The sequence below is a fragment of the Lontra canadensis genome, unplaced genomic scaffold, assembly GCF_010015895.1.
Source record: "Lontra canadensis isolate GAN:19392208 unplaced genomic scaffold, GSC_riverotter_1.0 scaffold16, whole genome shotgun sequence".
NCBI classification, from domain to species: Eukaryota; Metazoa; Chordata; class Mammalia; order Carnivora; family Mustelidae; genus Lontra; species Lontra canadensis.
In genome coordinates this window covers 2,111,897-2,130,200 of record NW_022631010.1, presented here as the reverse complement: position 1 = coordinate 2,130,200, position 18,304 = coordinate 2,111,897, and the positions used below count along the sequence as shown (strand labels likewise).

At 38.9% G+C, this 18,304-nt stretch overlaps 1 protein-coding gene across 3 annotated transcripts in view; it reads left to right on the top strand.

Moving 5' to 3' along the window:
* The window catches only part of CBFA2T2 (CBFA2/RUNX1 partner transcriptional co-repressor 2), a 159,354-nt gene that overhangs the window by 60,857 nt on the left and 80,193 nt on the right, over positions 1-18,304 (top strand). Inside the window, exon 1 of one of the 3 annotated variants that reach the window (XM_032858879.1) lies at positions 5,467-5,878. The exons of the other annotated variants lie outside the window; for them this stretch is intronic. The gene's annotated coding sequence lies outside the window, so the exon portion shown is untranslated. Of the gene's footprint in view, positions 1-5,466; positions 5,879-18,304 lie in introns of those variants that run through there. 3 annotated transcript variants of the gene reach the window in all.

The window sequence follows — 18,304 nt, the reverse complement described above, 5'->3', positions numbered from 1 at the left end:
AATACTGTATTCTTAATGCATTATTTAGGGAGGCACATGATGTCAGTTTGTCCCAATATTGGTGATTCATGATGTTAAATATTAGCCTTGTTCTTATTTAAGGGTGGTCTGCCAGGTTACTCTACTGCAAAGTAATTTTTTTCCTTTCTGTGATCAATAAGTAAGTAATTTGTATATTTTGAGACAATGTAGATAATCCTGTTTTTTAATACATTTTCTTTTTTTTTTTTTTTTCAAGAGTTTATTTACTTATTTATTTGACATACAGAGATCACAAGTAGGCAGAGAGGCAGGCAGTGGATGGGGAAGTAGGCTCCCCGCCAAGCAGAGAGCCCTATGCGGGGCTCGATCCCAGGTCCCTGGGATCATGGCCAGAGCTGAAGGCAGAGGCTTTAACCCACTGAGCCACCCAGCTGCCCCTAAATTTTCTGCTCATTAGTCAGTGAGTGGTGGTTTTCTATTTCGGTATTCCTGTTGTATTTGCAAGTTGGCATCCTCTAAGAAGGAATAAGCTTTCCTTTCTTCCTTGATTATTATTATCATTATTATTATTACTATTTTATTTGACAGACAGAGATCACAAGTAGGCAGAGAGGCAGGCAGAGAGAGGAAGGGAAGCAGACTCCCTGCTGAGCAGAGAGCCTGATGTGGGGCTCGATCCCAGGACCCCGGGACCATGACCTGAGCCGAAGGCAGAGGCTTTAACCCACTGAGCCACCCAGGCGCCCATATTATTATTATTTTTAAGTAGGATCCTTGCCCATGTGAGGGTTGAACTCAAGACCCTGAGATCCAAGAGTTTCATGCTCGCATAAACAATCTTGGAATACTGAAAAAATAAAATAAAAAAGGTTTCATTCTCTACTGACTTAAGCCAGCTAGATGCCCCAAGTGATTAATTTTTTTTAAATTAACTTTTTATTTTACATGTCATGCTTCAATCCAGTACTGTCATTTTTGTGATGCTCAAATTGTCCCATAGTTGGCCATGGCAGCTCCTTCTGACTTCAGTGCCCTTTTGACATACCCCCAACATTTCTGAGTAGTCCTTTACTTTCTTGTACAAAATACTGCATACTTAAGTTGCACTCTCTCTGCCCCACCTGGTATCAGCCATTACTCTAAGGAGCCAGGGTTTAGTAGAAAATGTAGTTTAGAAATCAAGATCTGGATGTAAGATGTGTTCATTGTTAAAAGGTGTCATTGCTGCTGCTGGTGTTTTTTTGTTTTTGTTTTTTAAAGATTTTTCTTATTTGTAAATAAGTGGTGTGGGGGGCAGAGAGAGAATGGAGAGAGGGAGAAGCAGGCTCCCTGCTGAGTAGGGAGCCCGGCATGGGGCTGTGTCCCAGGACCCCAGGATCATGACCTGAGCCAAAGGCAGAAGCTTAACTGACTGAACCACCCAGGCTCTCCCCAAGGTGCAATTGCTTCTAGACCCACTCAGCAAACAACTAGGAAGTGTATGAATGTGCTTGTGTGTCTATATATATTTTTAATGTACAAATGTAAATATAACATAAAAATCATGAGTTCATATTGATACCTCTAGTGCAAATCCAGCATTCTAGATATATCACAGTTTCTCAATAGGAGGACATCAAAACAAAACAAAACTACTTTACAAATTCTGTTGTAAAGTAACCAACTTAGTAGTTGCATTCACTATTCTGGATATATTACACCGCTGGCTTCTCATCTTTTTTATTTTTAACAGTTGACAATGTATAAAAAAATTGTCAGTGCATTAAAAAAAAAGTTGTCAGTGTATCAACTCAGGATGTGTGGTCAGTGAGGTAAATGAATATGTTGGTACCAGATTAAACCTCATGTCAGACTTAATTCCTTTTGTCGGAGTTACTTTAAAAAAATTGTCCCTGTCCATCTGCCAGCCTCACCCATAATTTGGCATACTGCTTAAAGAAATCCAGTTTTTTAAACTTTATATTGTGTTGATATCAAACAGCTCTAAATATGGACTTAAACACCCAGCTACAATAATCACCATCTCAGCTCCTCTTGAAGGAAATCCTAGATGGCATATAAACTTAATCAGTAAACATTTCTGAATGTAACTCTTAAAAATAAGGACTTTTCTTAAAAACAATCATAAATCTATTATTTAGCTAAGAAAAGTTTTAAAAAAATTAGAAGTTTTAATTTAATTCCTTAATATAATTAAATATGTAATGAGTTTTAAATGTTTCCCAGTTATCCCAGATTATTTTTTACAGTTGGTTCAAATCAGAATCTAAATAATGGTCACATATTGTGTGTAAGTCTTTTATTTCTCTTCTAATGTATAGCTTCTATTCTAGTTCCTTCCCCCACTCCCTCTTTTTTCCTACAAATCTGGGTTGTTTGCAGTATAGATTTTCTCTCATTCTGGACTTTTCCTGATTGCATTCTCATGCTGTCATTAGCATGTTCCTGTTTCCCCTCAGTGTTCTGTAAACTGCTTCTGTGATCTAGAGGCTGAATCAGATTTAGATTTGCCTGTTTTATAAAGAATGCTTCACCAGTGATATACTTCCATTAGGCACATTAACGTCCATATATTTCTCATCTCATATTTGTGGCAATTGATCATTACCTAGATTAATGTTTTTCATTAGAGATTAGCAGAATGATTTTGCAAATACATGATTTTTCCATTTTAGTTGTTTTTTAAATTTTTTCAGTAGGGGTCAGTTTTTACCAACTCTGGATTTACTTAGAGGTATAGTTCATATAGAAAGATAAGTAAAATACTCAGTTCACTAGTTTCAGAATAATGAATTGATTCTGTAGTATCCTCCAAAAAGTGATCAATTCATTTTTTATAAGAACCGTTATGAACTCATGAATTCAAACATTTTGCCTTTTTTTTTTTTAAAGATTTATTTATTTTAGAGAGAGCATGAGTGGGAGGGGCTAAGGAAGCGGGAGAGGGAATCTCAAGTGACTCCATGCTGAGTGTAGAGCCTGACTCAGGGATTGATTTCATAGCCCCAAGGTTACAACCTGAGCTAAAACTGAGATCTGGATGCTTAACCAGGTGCTCCTCTAGGCGCCCCCATTTTGCTGTGTTCTAATCCATTGCAATTACTGTGTTTTTTTTTGTTGTTGTTGTTTGTTTTTTTAAGATTTTATTTATTTATTTGACAGACCGAGATCACAAGTAGGCAGAGAGGCAGGCAGAGAGAGAGGAGGAGGAAGCAGGGTCCCTGCAGAGCAGAGAGCCTGATGTGGGGCTCGATCCCAGGACCCTGGGATCATGACCTGAGCCGAAGGCAGAGGCTTTAACCCACTGAGCCACCCAGGCACCCCTACTGTGTTTTTTTTTTTTTTTTTTTGATGCTTAGATTATCCCACTTTAGTGGGAGCCTTTTCAGGTTGGCTCCTGAGTCCCATGGACACAACTCTAAAAGTCTTTCATAGCTTAATTGCTTTCTGACATGACAAGTTTTACGCATTTTCTGCCCGTCATACCTGGAGTCAACTATTTTTCTGAAGAGCCCAGCTTCCTTGTAGAGGGAAATGGTATTTAAGATCCATAATCTGGGAACCAGAAGCAAAAGTGAAAGAGCCATTTAAAAAATTTTTTTTTTCATTTTTTTAAGATTTTTTTTTATTCTTTGTGAGAGAGAAAGCACAAGCCGGGGGAGAGGCAGAGGGAGAAGCAGACTCTCCACTGAGCCAGGAGACTAACATGGGGCTCGATCCCTGGACCTGGAGATAATGACCCTAGCTGAAGGCAGATGCCCAACCATCTGAGCCGCCCCCCCCCCCCCCCCCGCTTTTTTAAAACAACAATAAATGCTTGCTCTCATGCAGTTACTGTGGGTTAGAATTCTGAGGCAATTTAGCTGGGTGGTAGTGGCTAGGTATATGAGCAAGTTGATGCTGGCATTGGCAAGAGATTTCAGTTACTTATCATACAGACCTCTTCTTGGGGCTGCACAAGTGTCTTCATGACATGATGGCTGGTTTCTCCCAGAGCCAGTGATGCAAGATAGCCAGTACCATCCTTTGATTCATTTTCCTACTAGACAATAGTGTATATTGCTCTGGCTTTGGATCCAGACTACCTGGCTAACACTTCTAGTCTGGGGGGGTAACTAAGTTATTTAACTCTTTGTTAAACTTTCTTTAGCTGACATTTTAAGATAATGATACTTACCTACCTTAAAGGCCCTGTAATATAGAGTCTTTGTGAAGAGTCTGACAATTAGAACAGTTTCTGACACTTAGCACTATTGGTAACCATTCAGCCCACTGCTGTTGCTATTACTCCCACGACCACTGGAATGAACTAAAGACCCAAAACCTAGCCAGTAAGTTGCTCTTGACAGAAACAGTTTTTCTTCTGTTTACCAAATATTGCCATGTCAGAAAAATTGCTTACAGATTCCAGATCCCCAGAGTATGATAGAAGATTGAGGGTTAGAGAATTAATAGCCACACCTGTTTGATCATGTATATGGAGGATCTTTCATTCCTCTCTGTGTTCATGGAGATTTTTAGTGCAGGATATGTGTCCATATAATGTGACCCCAGGAGTCACCCAAGTTCCCCCCACCCCCAAACCTTTTTATTTTAAAGTATGGATCCCTAGGAAGTTACACACACACACACACAAACACACGTACAGGAGGGTCCAGTGGACCCTTCACCCAGTTTATACCCCAATGGCAACTATTGTTGTAACTAATACAGTATCGATTTTCACTGATGAATTTTCATTCACTAGAAATTGAACAGCTCTTACATGCTAGGTTTTTGAAGGCATAAGTGATTAAAACTGACCTTGAACAGTTCAGTCCTTCTCTCTGGGTTCTCATTGTTTTATTTTTTAAAATGTGTGTGTGTGTGTTTGGTTTTTTTTTTTGGGGGGGGGGGCTCTTCATTGTTGGAACTTGCATTAGCAGTTTCTTTAATGCGAAATATTGTTATTTCTCACACTCATATTTGCCTTGTTTTATAATTTTTGCATTGTGTCCCCATCTTTCATTTATAATCTTTACAGCATCAGAACCATGTTGCCTGCATTGTCTTATTTTAATCACGTGCCAGTTTTGCAGTGCTACCAAGTCTGGATCTGAGAGGCAGCTTGTGTGAATCATTTACATACATTCCTGTTTATATTCCCCAGATTAATTTGCAACTTTACATTTTTTATCCAATTGCATGTTTAAATCAGAGTTTTAATAATTCATTTTAAGGAATTTGTCATAAGTAGGATTTAAAATGGGCTCAGAGAGCAGAAGCTATTAAACAATAGCATAAACCAGACAATATGTAGGACTTTAAATAGTAATTGTTAAGCATTTGAATGTTCCCAAAAATATGAGTCTGTGTATCTATGTGTGTCTCTACATGTTATTTCACTAGGGACTTATACAGATAGGTTGTGCACAATATCCTTGCTGTTATTGTCAGCCATAAACAAATTACACGTATTTAACAAGTTAATGTCAGATTGGCCAGGAGCCACTGGGAGGTGTGTTCTTAGTGACATCAGCTGGCAAAGAGCCCTAGTAACAGGGAGGCTTGGAAGGGTAGTGGAGGGAGAGGAAGCAGTAGGGAGGAAGAAAAAGAGAGAGACAGAGAGACTGACTGTATCTGGGGATTCTGGCAAGGTGAAGAGCTGGTCTGTTTGGCAGGACCTTCCCATCTGGGATCCATCTGTGTTTCCCTGGAATGGGACAGGCAGCTCTAGTCAGTGAGAAATCGCAGATGTGAGAGAGCTGACACATGTCCAGCTAATGAAAGAAGGAGGAAGGCTGGTCTCAGATTGGGCTTTGAAGATTAGGAGGAGGAAAAGAGGAGCCTTTTTATATTTATTTTGAATAAATTTGGTATATTAAGTATCTGGATTGTTATAATCTGGGCATTTGAGGTAAGTACATTTTGATTTAGTTTTAGGGGCTAAAGTGGGCAGTTGTCTGCCTTTCAAAGCTTTTTATTTCAGGTTACGGTCATATGAATATTTTTACATTTGATGTGAGTTTAGCTTTTAGCTACTCTTTGTTGATTTGATGCTTCATTTTCATATTTCTGTATCATTTTTTAGTTGCCACCTTTATATTTGAATGCCATGCTTTTTTGAATAGAAACTTGAATGAGATTTAACAGGAATTCTGTGGCTAGGGAAGTAGTCTCACAAATACTGTTGTAAGGTATTCCGCATAGAGTCGATGATATTTTGAGGGTAATTTTTTTTCTCCCTTAGTATGCATGCTACAAATAGGCAGTGTTAAAAAGATGGCTCATAGAACACTCTTCCTTATTGTCAGATTTTATTTCAGTGTATTCAGGTAAATTAAAACCAAAAGTGAATTACAGTAAAACTAACAGTATCTTTTAATTTTAATATAGTCAGCTCTTTTTTCCTTCATTACATTTTACCCCATGCTGTTTTCTTCTGTTCACTTCCTATATACAAAGTAAACAAATAACATCACAAATATGACTTGAATTGTGAGTTTGGAGTAGTTTTGTTGTAAAATAAATTTGTGGGTACATAGCTACTGTATTATAGTCCTTGTTATTTGTGGAGTATAATTTAGCTTCTTTGCTATTCCTGTACATTGTATTCATGTCTTCAGGCCTCCAAATCCAGATACCTAAGGGAGAAGCATGGGTTTGGGAGTTACGCATGTTATACAGCCATTTTTCACTGGTTTTCTGATTTCAAGCATGCTACTTACCTTCTTGAGTTTTTATTTTGTGCAATTCCTGCCTGTTGTCATTATTGGGAAAATTTGTCTGGGACATAGAAGGCATTCAAGTTAGTTTCAGAAGTTTCTGGATGCTTATTATTTTGTTGTAATTGGTTCCAAAACCCTTTGCATTTTTAAAAAGATCTTATTTTTTAAGTAATCTCCACATACAACGTGTGGCTTGAACTCAAAACCCCCAGATCAAAAGTTGGACAGTCCACCTACTGAGCCAGCCAGGTGCCCCATAAACTCTTGGCATTTTTAACTCTCAGGCTAAAAATGGATCTTTTCTAGAACCTTCCTCTCACTGTACCTACCTCCTAGATATCTGTATCTGTTATAAATGTTACATGCTTTCTTTGTTAAGCCTTGCTATGATTATAAATGATTTGGAAAGCATTTTCAGTATTGTAATGTAAATGAGCCTGGTTTAGCAGAGCAGAACTTCTGAAAAAGTCAACAGGAGTGAGATACTGAATTATGCTACTTTGTTACATTGTTTAAATTTTTTGTTGTTTTTGAAAACTACTAGTTCTCAAATAGGAATTTAAAATATATTAATTTCTTAAAGTTCTTCAACCTTCACTTACATCAGTTGGGTATTTCAGTTTTTCTTTCAGTGTTGCAGTCAGATTTCTTGAGGTGGGGGGAGACTTTTTAAAAGAATTCTATTTTACCAGATTGGCTAAATGATGCAGTGTGAACTTTGGAGTTTTTGGGGTTTTGTTTGTTTGTTTGTTTTGGGGGTTTGGGGAGGTTTTTCTTTCAGTTTCTGTTTTGGTAGGGGAACAGTTAGCATCTTTAGGGACTTGTCTGAATATTTGAGAAGGCGTATGGAATTTACATGATCCTTCAGTGAGCAAGCACTAATTGCACCCTGGGAGATAAGCTCCTAGGTTGAGTAGAGTATAGGGTAGACTGTGTCCACTGTGAAGGCTTTAGGGATTTGCATATACTGTATGCCCATACTAGGAGCACTTGTGATGCTAGAGTTTCAAGAAGCATTAAAAAATGGTAAATGATACTGTTTTAATATGTGAAGATCCACTGACTGCATCTAAAGGTGGTTGATTAGAAGTCGTAGTAGAACCACACAGTTCAGGAGACTAGTTTGTTACTAAGATATTAAGGTAATCTTTGAGTTGAATACTAAAGAAAATCACAGTATTTTCTGAAGACTGAAAGCATTGTGAGTTTTACTGCTATGCAAAGAAGAATCAATCTTTTTTTTTTTTTCTTTCTTTCTAAGTAGGCTCCTCCCCCAGTGTGGGGCTCAAACTCATAACTCCGAGATCAAGAGTCTCATGCTCTACTGACTGAGCCAGCCCGGTGCCCCGGAAACCTAAACTGGTTTCCAGGAGTGACCCAACCAAGGATTTTTTCATATCAAGGGGCCATTTTGGACTGAAATTATATAATACAACAATGTCAGTAAACTGGAGATGAGGATAATGACATTTAAATTACGTCTTTGGAATATCAGGGAAGGACGATGAGTTCGAATAAACATCTTTTATATACAGCTCGAAGAATTCAGGTGAATCTGAAAGATTGGTTGTATCAGTTCATTGAAGGTTATAAGTCCACTCATGCTAGAAGTGCTCATAAGACCCCATTGATGACCTATGAAAGATGTTAGGATTGAACAAGATCTTAAGGACAACCTAATGAAGTAAATTATTTTATAGATAAGGAAAATTGAGGGAAGGGTAGTGGAGTGGTAAAAGGTCTGCTTGGCCTAGAGTTTAATTATCCTAGTTGGTGGTTGAACTTAGACTAGAATTGTCTTCCGAACTTTCAGGACATTCATTTTGCAAACATTTTTTGATTGCTGGTTGTTTGTGATGATATAGTAAGGTATACAAAAGTCACAAAGAGGAGATAAAATGTAAATCAATGCACAAAAGTGGGTAAGTCCTGGAAACTACTGCCAACTCAGGCAATCATGATTGCACCTGTATGAGGCACAGTCTTTGAGCAGAACTTAGGACAGAAGGATTTAGACTCCTTGTCCAAAGAAGCATGGTTGGGTGTCTGGAAAGGTGGTTTCCATTAGACTGCAGTGCCTTAAACCAGTCTTTGTCAAATGCATAGCTACACAGTGTTAATTTCTACAGTGCTTTCGATTATGCCTGGCTGCTGTTACCTTTCCAAATCCAAGAGTAACTGTGCTTCTGAGATAGAGAGAGAGAGAGAGATTCCCCCACCCCTTCTTTAAGCATCAAGATCTTATTTAAAAGGTTTCTACTGTGGTCTCTGTAGGTTAATTTTCCCTCCAAGTTCAAGTCAGTAAATACAGGAATTAGTGATGACTCTATCTAGGAGAAAAATAACCCACTATAACTGGCTTTTATATTCTCTCTGGTTGATGGGCTTTCCAAACAGTGTTTAACTTTTAAGACTTAGGTGACGTCACATTTATGCTGGGAAACTTAAAACGCATATGGATTTACTTTTCTAAAGCATGCCTAAACCTGCAAAAGAAACTTTTTGTGCTTTGTTTAAAGCAACAGCTAGTGGAAATCCTGTTATCATTCAATCCTGAGCAGCTTGTTAGGGATACCTAGCAAGTTACAATTCTGTATAGAATGTATATGTATGTGTGTGTAGTTGCTTCTCATAGCTGGAGTTCTCAAGTAAATAGAATATGTATTTTCATTTGGCTGTGATAGTTATAACTCGTGGAGGAAAGCCAGTGAAAAGATTATGTATAGACTTTGGCATTAGTAACCTTGAGCTGACTTAACCTTCACCTCTAAGCCCCATTTTGCTCACTTGTAAAATAGGAGTAAAAATAGATGTTACTGTGGGTTCTAAGAATTAAAGTAGAAAGTAACAAGCATGATGCTTCCTGCACGAACACTAAATAAGATTTATCTTTCCATATGATTTTTCTTAGTCCCCCTTAAACATCAAAGTCCCATCCCAGTAAGCCAACAGACTTAGTTAAAATGTGTTTCTTGAGTATTTTCAGGAAGTCTCCAAACTGACAGGGAACCACCCTGTTTCCTTAACTAATTCTTAGTCATGGGAGAAGGGTGCGTGTAGAGAATGCAGCAGCCTTAAAAACTCAAACCTGTTGCTGTGTGGCAAGCTGTTAATGTTTAGGGACCTTGCATTACTTACCCTGCTGGAAGAGCTGGGGGATGGGCCACTTGGAGGGTGACAGATGTGCCCTCTGCTGCCGGCGGGCGCGTGCCGGCTCTGTCCCTCTGCTCCCAGCACCAGGTGCAGCCATTGTTCTGGCTGGTCTCTCTTCATCCGGCCTCGTCTGTTACTCTGCTCTTTCTAGCTCATTGTTTCTGTAGGAAATTAGCATTAAAAACCCATCTGAAACCCCCATGTCCCTCAACTGCAGGTGACTGTTATTGGCCCCAGCTGCCACCCTTGCGCTTGATTACTTCCATATGGGTCTGTGCAAAGAAGTAGTAGCCATTTATTGATTTCCACCACAACCCCCACCTCTATTACTCAAACTATAATACCCTGAAATCTATTAGACCCCCAATAGGCTGTATAGCTCAGTTGGCACTACAACTGTGATGAACGTTTTACAAGCAAAACTAATTACACCCTCTCCCCCTTTACCACCTCCTACCTAAATATTAAATGTAAAAAGACCAGAGTGTCATAAGTGGAATAGTACATCTTTTTAAATGTCTAGAGATGAATCTGTTTCTGAGTGGTAAAACTTTTTAGACTTTGGATGGGCTTCTATGGAAAATTTTAGTCATTGGTTTAAATATTTCATACCACACCCATAACATTCAAGCAAACCCATGCCCAGTAAGCTGCTAAGGTGGGGGTAGGGGACACAGAAATACTGGCCATTTGCTTTTCAGTTTGTTAAATTTAATTGGGGTGGGCAGTACGTTAGGAAAGGGGCCTAGTTGAAAATGATAATATGTTTTGTGGGAAAACTGCAAGCAATTAGAATTAGTTAAATCCTTTAATTTTGCATTTTGTTCTTTGACTTGTGTGTTTGCACAAATGGTTTTCCCGGTTTATTTATTAGGGTAAATACCATAGTGAGGAATTGGGTGTCCTAGACTTCTTTCTTCCTTCATCCATAAACAGATTTAAGTGTTCTCTTTTGGTTATTGGTCTAGATCAAGACTGTAATCTCAACCAGGTTACCAGGCTTAAAACCCTAATTCAAAATTCTTCTTGGCTTCTGCTTGTGACCTTGACAAAGTCACTACTCCTATCAATGGAGGGAATCTGCTACTGGTAGCCTTTACAAGTAAATAGCCCAGAAAATCAAGGGGGAGGTAATTGACTAAGATCTTTTGACTGCTCAGTGTTAAGCTGTGCAACACATAAGTAAAATCTTGAGTTTATAACTTTTCAAATTAAAGTTTTTAACAATTCTGGTATTTAAAGCAACAACTTCAGTGTTTTAAACTTAGCTATGTGGTACTTATAAATAATTACAGAATTTAAGGCCGTTTCCCTTGGGAAAATGTCTTTTTGTTCCTTTTTGTTCCTCCTCCTCCTCCTCTTTCTCTTTCCTTCCTTGCTTCTTTGCTCCCTCCCTTCTCTTCCTTCCTTTTTTCTTCTTTCTTTTCTCTTTTTTTCCTCTATCTTCTGGAATTTGGAGTTTTAAAAGGTCTTAGAATTTGAAGAGACCCTGGCAGCCAGCATTTTACCTCACAGCTCCTATGAAGGCAAGCCTCCAATTAAAGTGCTGTGATTGCATTTAGAACAGGTTAGGATGTGTACAGTCTTCTATGAGCTTTTAAATTTGCTGCCTTATTTAAGTGGTGGAAATGATGGATATTTAAAGAGGTCAGGAGAGGGGAGAGTTGAGATTTGAAAGTCTCCTGTCACCAGAGTAAGTACCTTCTTTTGGAAGTTTGGAGCTAGTAAATGTCCGGACTGATTGTGCGCATGATAATGAATCAGATATTATTGTCTTGAGGTGTGTACAGGTGTTTTGTTTTGTTTTTTTAAGATACTTGTTTAAATTTATTTGACAGACAGAGATCACAAATAGGCAGAGAGGCAGGCAGAGAGAGAGAGAGAGAGAGGAGGGGAGGAAGCAGGCTTCTTGCAGAGCAGAGAGCCTGATTTGGGGCTCGATCTCAGGACCCTGGGATCATGACCTGAGCTGAAGGCAGAGGCTTTAACCCACTGAGCCACCCAGGCGCCCCATGTGCAGGTGTTCTTAAAAGTTTTGTTTTTCTTGTGTATGAAGAATGGGGTTTTCCTTCAGTGGCCTGACTGAAGAGAAGTATAGTTCTTTTATTCTTTCAAAGGAAAAGGAGTGTGAAGTCCAGTATGAGACTGATTTTCTTTTCATCCCTTTTAATGTGATGAGTTGTCCATACCATTCCTGGGTCTAAAGCGATGAAGAAGCCGAGAGTAGCTTTTTTTGTTTTTGAACGGGAACTGTGTTTTCAAAAGTAAAACACTTCTGTTGCCCCAAATAACCATGGCAAATAGTCATGTGTGCTTTGATTGCCCAAAGAACATTAATAGTAGAGATTCTTTAACAGAGCTGGAACTGGAGTGAGGCAAATGAGGTACCTCAGCAAAAAATTGTGGCCTCACCCACAAGTTGGCTCTGCACTTAAATTTTGGGTGTAGGTACCTCATTTACACCTTCCCATCCTGGCCTTGCTCTTCAATAATGTCTAAAATGGGAGGAAGATGGCAGATTTGGTAAATGATATAGAAATGTTGTTTTCTGGGTGCCTGGGTGGCTCAGTGGGATGAAGCCTCTGCCTTCAGCTCAGGTCATGATCCCACGGTCCTGGGATCGAGCCCCAAATCAGGCTCTCTGCTCAGCAGGGTTCCTGCTTCCTCCTCTCTCTGCCTACTTGTGATCTCTGTCTGTCAAATAAATAAATAAATAAAATCTTAAAAAAAAAAAAGAAATATTTTCTATTCTTTATTTTGGAAAGTGAATAAAATTAAAGTATTTACCCTGTCTTACTAATCCACTGTTCTTTGAACAGTGTGTCTGGAGGAGGGGCAGGAGAACCATTGACTTGTCTTGGGAATTTTGTTTTCTAGAGTCAATTTCAAACACTTCAGTACAAGTATTTGAAGGTCCTTTAACTTTTCATTTTGTTTCTTTTTACTGTGCCACTTTATTCTATTTTCTCATATTTTGCTTATACAAATCATTATATACACTTAACTGGACAAATGAAAATAGTGGATGAGGTTTTTTAAAACTTTTTTTTTTTTTTAAGGATTTTATTTATTTATTTGACAGAGACACAGAGAGGGAGCACAAGCAGGGGGAATGGGAGAGGGAGAAGTGGGCTTCCTGCATAGAGGGGAGCCTGATGTGGGACTTGATACCAGAATTCTGGGATCATGACCTGAGCTGAAGGTAGACTCTTGAGACTGAACCATCCAGGCACCCGAAGCTTATTTTCAATAAGCTTCGATAATTTTGATACTAATACTTGCTACTCAATTTGGCCTTTTTTCATCATTTTTTGGTAACCTTTCAGCATTGCTAGGGTTTAGACATGAATCTTATGAATATCAAGTACTTGGATTTTGCTTGAATTCAATCTAGAAATATTCTTTTACTTGATAACTAGTTTATTTATGTTCAGTGGGTTACTGCTATATTTAGACTCATTGGTATCACTTTAGGTTTTTTATTTTCCTTTTAATTCCTTTCTTTTCTCTTCCTTGGAGATTGAAAAATGTTTTCTATATTTCTTTTTGTTTGGCTATTCCATTTCCATTATTTTGATGGTTATTCTAGGATTTTAATATATGATACTTAAAGTCTAAAATGTTAGTTAACATACTCATTTTTTTTATAGCGATCTTTGAACACTTCATGATTCAGCAGCTTCTTAGCATATTAACGCTGTCTAGGATTTGATTTTCACTTTGTTTTATACTCAACCCTAATTAAGAGAATAATTACTGTTACTATTTTTACAGCTAACATTAATTTAGGTTTATTATCAAATTATCTGCTCATATTATTTCATGTTTATTATAATTTTTCTTGTAGGTTAATTTTCTTTCTTGCCAAACGGCCTTAATCTTAGAGAAACAGTTATGAATGGTCAGGTTTTTTTTGTTTTTTTTTTTTTTGGTCTGAAAATATATTTCACTTTCATTGAATGATGGTTAGTGGAGGTTAAAGGGTTAAACACTGACAGGTATTTTCTGTCAGCACTTCAGTGGTGGTTTGTGTTGTTCTGGAGATGCGAAGTCTGCATCCAGTCAGGTTGGTTTTTGTTCCTTTGTTGGGTTTAATTTTCCTCTGTGTTTTGTTTTTTTTTTTTTAAGGGTTTTATTTATTTGTTAGACAGAGATCACAAGTAGGCACAGAGGCAGGCAGAGAGGGGAGGAAGCAGGCTCCATGCTGAGCAGAGAGTCCAATGAGGGGTTCGATCCCAGGACCCTGAGATCACGACCTGAGCCAAAGGCAGAGGCTTTAACCCACTGAGCCACCCAGGTGCCCCTCTCTGTGGTTATTTGTAAGATTTTCTTCTTTGGCTTTGGTATTTTGCAGTTGTACTATGGTGAGGTAAGTTGTGGATTTACTTGTGGTACTCAGAAGTTAGTGTACTCCTTTTTAATCTGAGGATTCAGGTCTTCAGTTCTGGAAAATTCTTATCTATGATCTCTTTGAATAGTGTCGTCTTTCTCTACTCTCCTTTGCTTTTATCTCCTAGAATTCTGCTAGTTATATGTTGGATCTTCTTATACTATTCTGTTTCCTGTCTTTAGTATTTCTTTTTTTTTTTTTTTTTTTTTAAAGATTTTTATTTATTTATTTGACAGAGATCACAAGTAGGCAGAGAGGCAGGCAGAGAGAGAGAGGAGGAAGCAGGCTCCCTGCTTGAGCAGAGAGCCCGATGCGGGGCTCGATCCCAGGACTCTGAGATCATGACCTGAGCTGAAGGCAGAGGCTTTAACCCACTGAGCCACCCAGGTGCCCCTGTCTTTAGTATTTCTTAACCTTATGCCTCTGTGTACTGCATTCTAGGTGATTTTTTTTTTTTTCAGCTCTATCTTCTAGTGCTCTTCTTTTAAACTCTGTCTGATATGTGCTTCAAAATGTTCATTGTGCCTTTCCTTTCTAGAAATTTATTTAATTACTTTACAAATATGCTTTAAAGAAACCCATATCCAGTTCTCATTATATTCTTGATCTCCTTAGTGACTTTTTAAAGGGTTAATTTAGATGTTACTTATATGCAGTAAAATTCATTCTTTTAAATTAAAAGTGTATAGTTTTATGAATTCTGACAGTGTGGATAATAACTTAGCCACTTCCAAAGTCAAGGTAAAGAATATTTCCATCACCCTCAAAAAATTCACTTGTGGGGTGCCTGGGTGGCTCAGTGGGTTAAAGCCTCTGCCTTCAGCTCAGGTCATGATCCCAGGGTCCTGGGATCCAGTCCCACATCAGGCTCTCTGCTCAGCAAGGAGCCTGCTTCCTCCTCTCTCTCTCTCTCTGCCTACTTGTGATTTCTCTGTCAAATAAATAAATTAAATCTTTAAAAAAAAAAAATTCACTTGTTCCCCTTTGTTTTCAGTCCCTTCCAGTAACTCCCCTCTAACCTCTGGCAGACACTTACCTATTCTCTGTCCTTATAAGTTTTGCCTTTACCAGAATGCTGTATAAATGGAATTTTATGTGGCCTTTTATATCTGGTTTCTTTCACTTAGCATAATGCATTTAAGATTCATCCATGCTGGGGGCGCCTGGGTGGCTCGGTGGGTTAAGCCGCTGCCTTCGGCTCAGGTCATGATCTCGGGGTCCTGGGATCGAGTCCCGCGTCGGGCTCTCTGCTCGGCAGGGAGCCTGCTTCCCCCCCCCTCCCCCGCCCTTCCTCTCTCTCTGCCTGCCTCTCTGCCTACTTGTGATCTCTCTCTGTCAAATAAATAAATAAAAATCTTTAAAAAAAAAAAAAAGATTCATCCATGCTGGGACGCCTGGGTGGCTCAGTTGGTTGGACGACTGCTTTCAGCTCAGGTCATGATCTCGGAGTCCCGGGATCGAGTCCCGCATCGGGCTCCCGGCTCCACGGGGAGTCTGCTTCTCCCTCTGACCCTCTCCTCGCTCATGCTCTCGCTCATGCTCTCTCTCACTGCCTCTCTTTCAAATAAATAAATAAAATCTTAAAAAAAAAAAAAAGATTCATCCATGTTACTTCTTGTATCAGTAGTTTGTTTTTATGGCTGAGTAGTATTTCTTTATGTAATAAAGTGAACAACCATTCCACCTTGTCCTGATCCTCAGACACCCCTCAGTTTTTGTTTTTCCATTTCAATTTTAGAGTAAGGTATGTAGATTAGATAGTGCTGTGTTGTTAATGTCAATTATTTTGGTATTGTACTGTGAGTATTACAAGTGAGTATTCTAGCTCTTAGCAGTTACACCCTGAAATATTTAAGGGTAGGGGGTATGATGCTGTTGTTAGTGATTACTCTCAAGCAGTTTACACAAAAAAAATAGGTAGGTAGGTTGGTAGAATGAGCGGATGGTTAGATAGTAGGTAGATAGTGAAAACAAATAGGTCAGATGATTAGTGAATTTAGGTGAATTAGGTGAATTTAGGTAAATGGTATCAAGGGAATTCTTCATACTGTTAGTGCAAATTTGAGGGTTTTGTTTTTGTTTTTAGGAATATTTCTGAATTGAGATAAAGGAAATGAGTACTGAGCAATAAATACCATTAACAAAAAAAGAGAGTACTGATAGTGAATGATGAGTTTAGGCCTGCTGGAAGAAGTAAACTGACGTGTTGTCTGAATGACAGTAAACAAGTTAGCCTGGGGATAGCAGATGAAAGAATATTCCAGACAGAGAAAAGCCGTGCAGAGGTCTTACAGTGGTAATGAGCTTGATGTCAGTGCCTAGAATAAGGGCCAGTTTAGCTATAGTGTAGTACGTGAAGAGAAGAGGACAGAGAAGAAAATTGGAGATAGCTCCTGTAGACATTTGTAAGCCAGCATGAGGAATTTTGATTTTATTCTATAAGAGTCATGGGTATCCATTGAGGGGGAAGTAACATGACCTCATTTATATTTTATAAATATCACTCTTTGGTAGAGAGAAAGAATTATAAGTGGCATGGCTTAAAACAACAAAACCAGAAGTAAGAAATGTTAAGTTTGAATTAGTTTTTTGGTAGTGGAAGATAGATGATTTTGGTATGTTTTGGTGGTAGGTTGAGTTTTCCAAACTTGATGATGAATTGAATATTGAGGGAGGGAGAAGCCGACTTTTAAATAATTAGAGCACATCTGCCGTCATTGTTATTCATCCATTTACTTAAATACTACTAAGTGCTCACTCTGCGGGAGACAGTAGATGATTAATAAGTGATATCTAAGTAGTCTACAATATATATGTTTTGTATATTTTTAAAATGCTTGATATGTTTACAAAAATGAGAAATTTGGGGCACCTGGGTGGCTCATTGGGTTAAAGCCTTCGGCTCAGGTCATGATCCCAGGATCCTGGGATCGAGCCCTACATTGGGCTCTCTGCTTAGCGGGGAGCCTGCTTCCCTTCCTCTCTTCCTGCCTGTCTGCCGACTTGTGATCTCTCTCAAATAAATAAATAAAATCTTAAAAAAAAAAAGAGAGAAATGCTGGGGCACCTTGGTGGCTCAGTTGGTTGGGTGTCTGCCTTGGGCTTAGTTCATGATCCAAGGGTCCTGGGATCGAGCCCCAAGTCGGGCACCCTGCTCATTGGGGAGGGAGTCTGCTTCTTTTCCCTCTCCCCCTGCATGTACATTCTCTCTCTCAAATAAAATCTTTTTTAAAAATGAGGAATGCTAAGGAGAGAAGAAAGGGCTTAAATCCAGGTTAAGTTGAGGAAAGGATAGAAAGGGTGAGGATGGTCTCACCTAAAAAGGTGGTTGGGTGCCTGAGTGGCTCAGTTGGTGAAGCTACTGCCTTCAGCTCAGATAATGATCCTGGAGTCCTGGGATTGAGTCTGGCATCTTCTCCCTCTGACCCTCCCTCTTCTCATTCTCTCCTTCTCTCTCTCAGATGAATAAGATCTTAAAAAAAAGGACAAAAATTTATAAAAATAAAAAGGTGGTGATTTTGAGCATGCAAAAGAGAATGGGTTTAAAACCTTCAGGACTTCTGGGTGGCTCAGTGGTTAAAGCCTCTGCCTTCGGCTCAGGTCATGATCCCAGGGTCCTGGGATCGAGTCCCGCATCGGGCTCTCTGCTCAGCAGGGAGCCTGCCTCCTCCTCCTCTCTCTGCCTGCCTCTCTGCCTACTTGTGATCTGTCAAAAAAAAAAAAAAATTAAAAACCTTCAGGACTTCATGTGACACACCTTTTGAGTACATATTATGATGAAGGTTGGGGATGATAGTTCCTTGTGGGATACAATCTTGACTCTACCTCTGATGTTGCATATATCTTTTTGAGCATAGGTAGAAAATAACAAATGAATGGCTAAAGAATTTGGAGTAAGGTTTAAAGAATAGCTCTCAGTGAGGCATGGAAAGGTACATTTGAAACATTCATATGTAGTAGAGGACTTTAATAATGAAAATCTGTTCTTCTCTACAAATAATTTGCAAGGTCTTTTTTACTTGTATCCAGATAGATTTTGAGGTGACATATGATAAAAGGTTTAAAAAGCCCT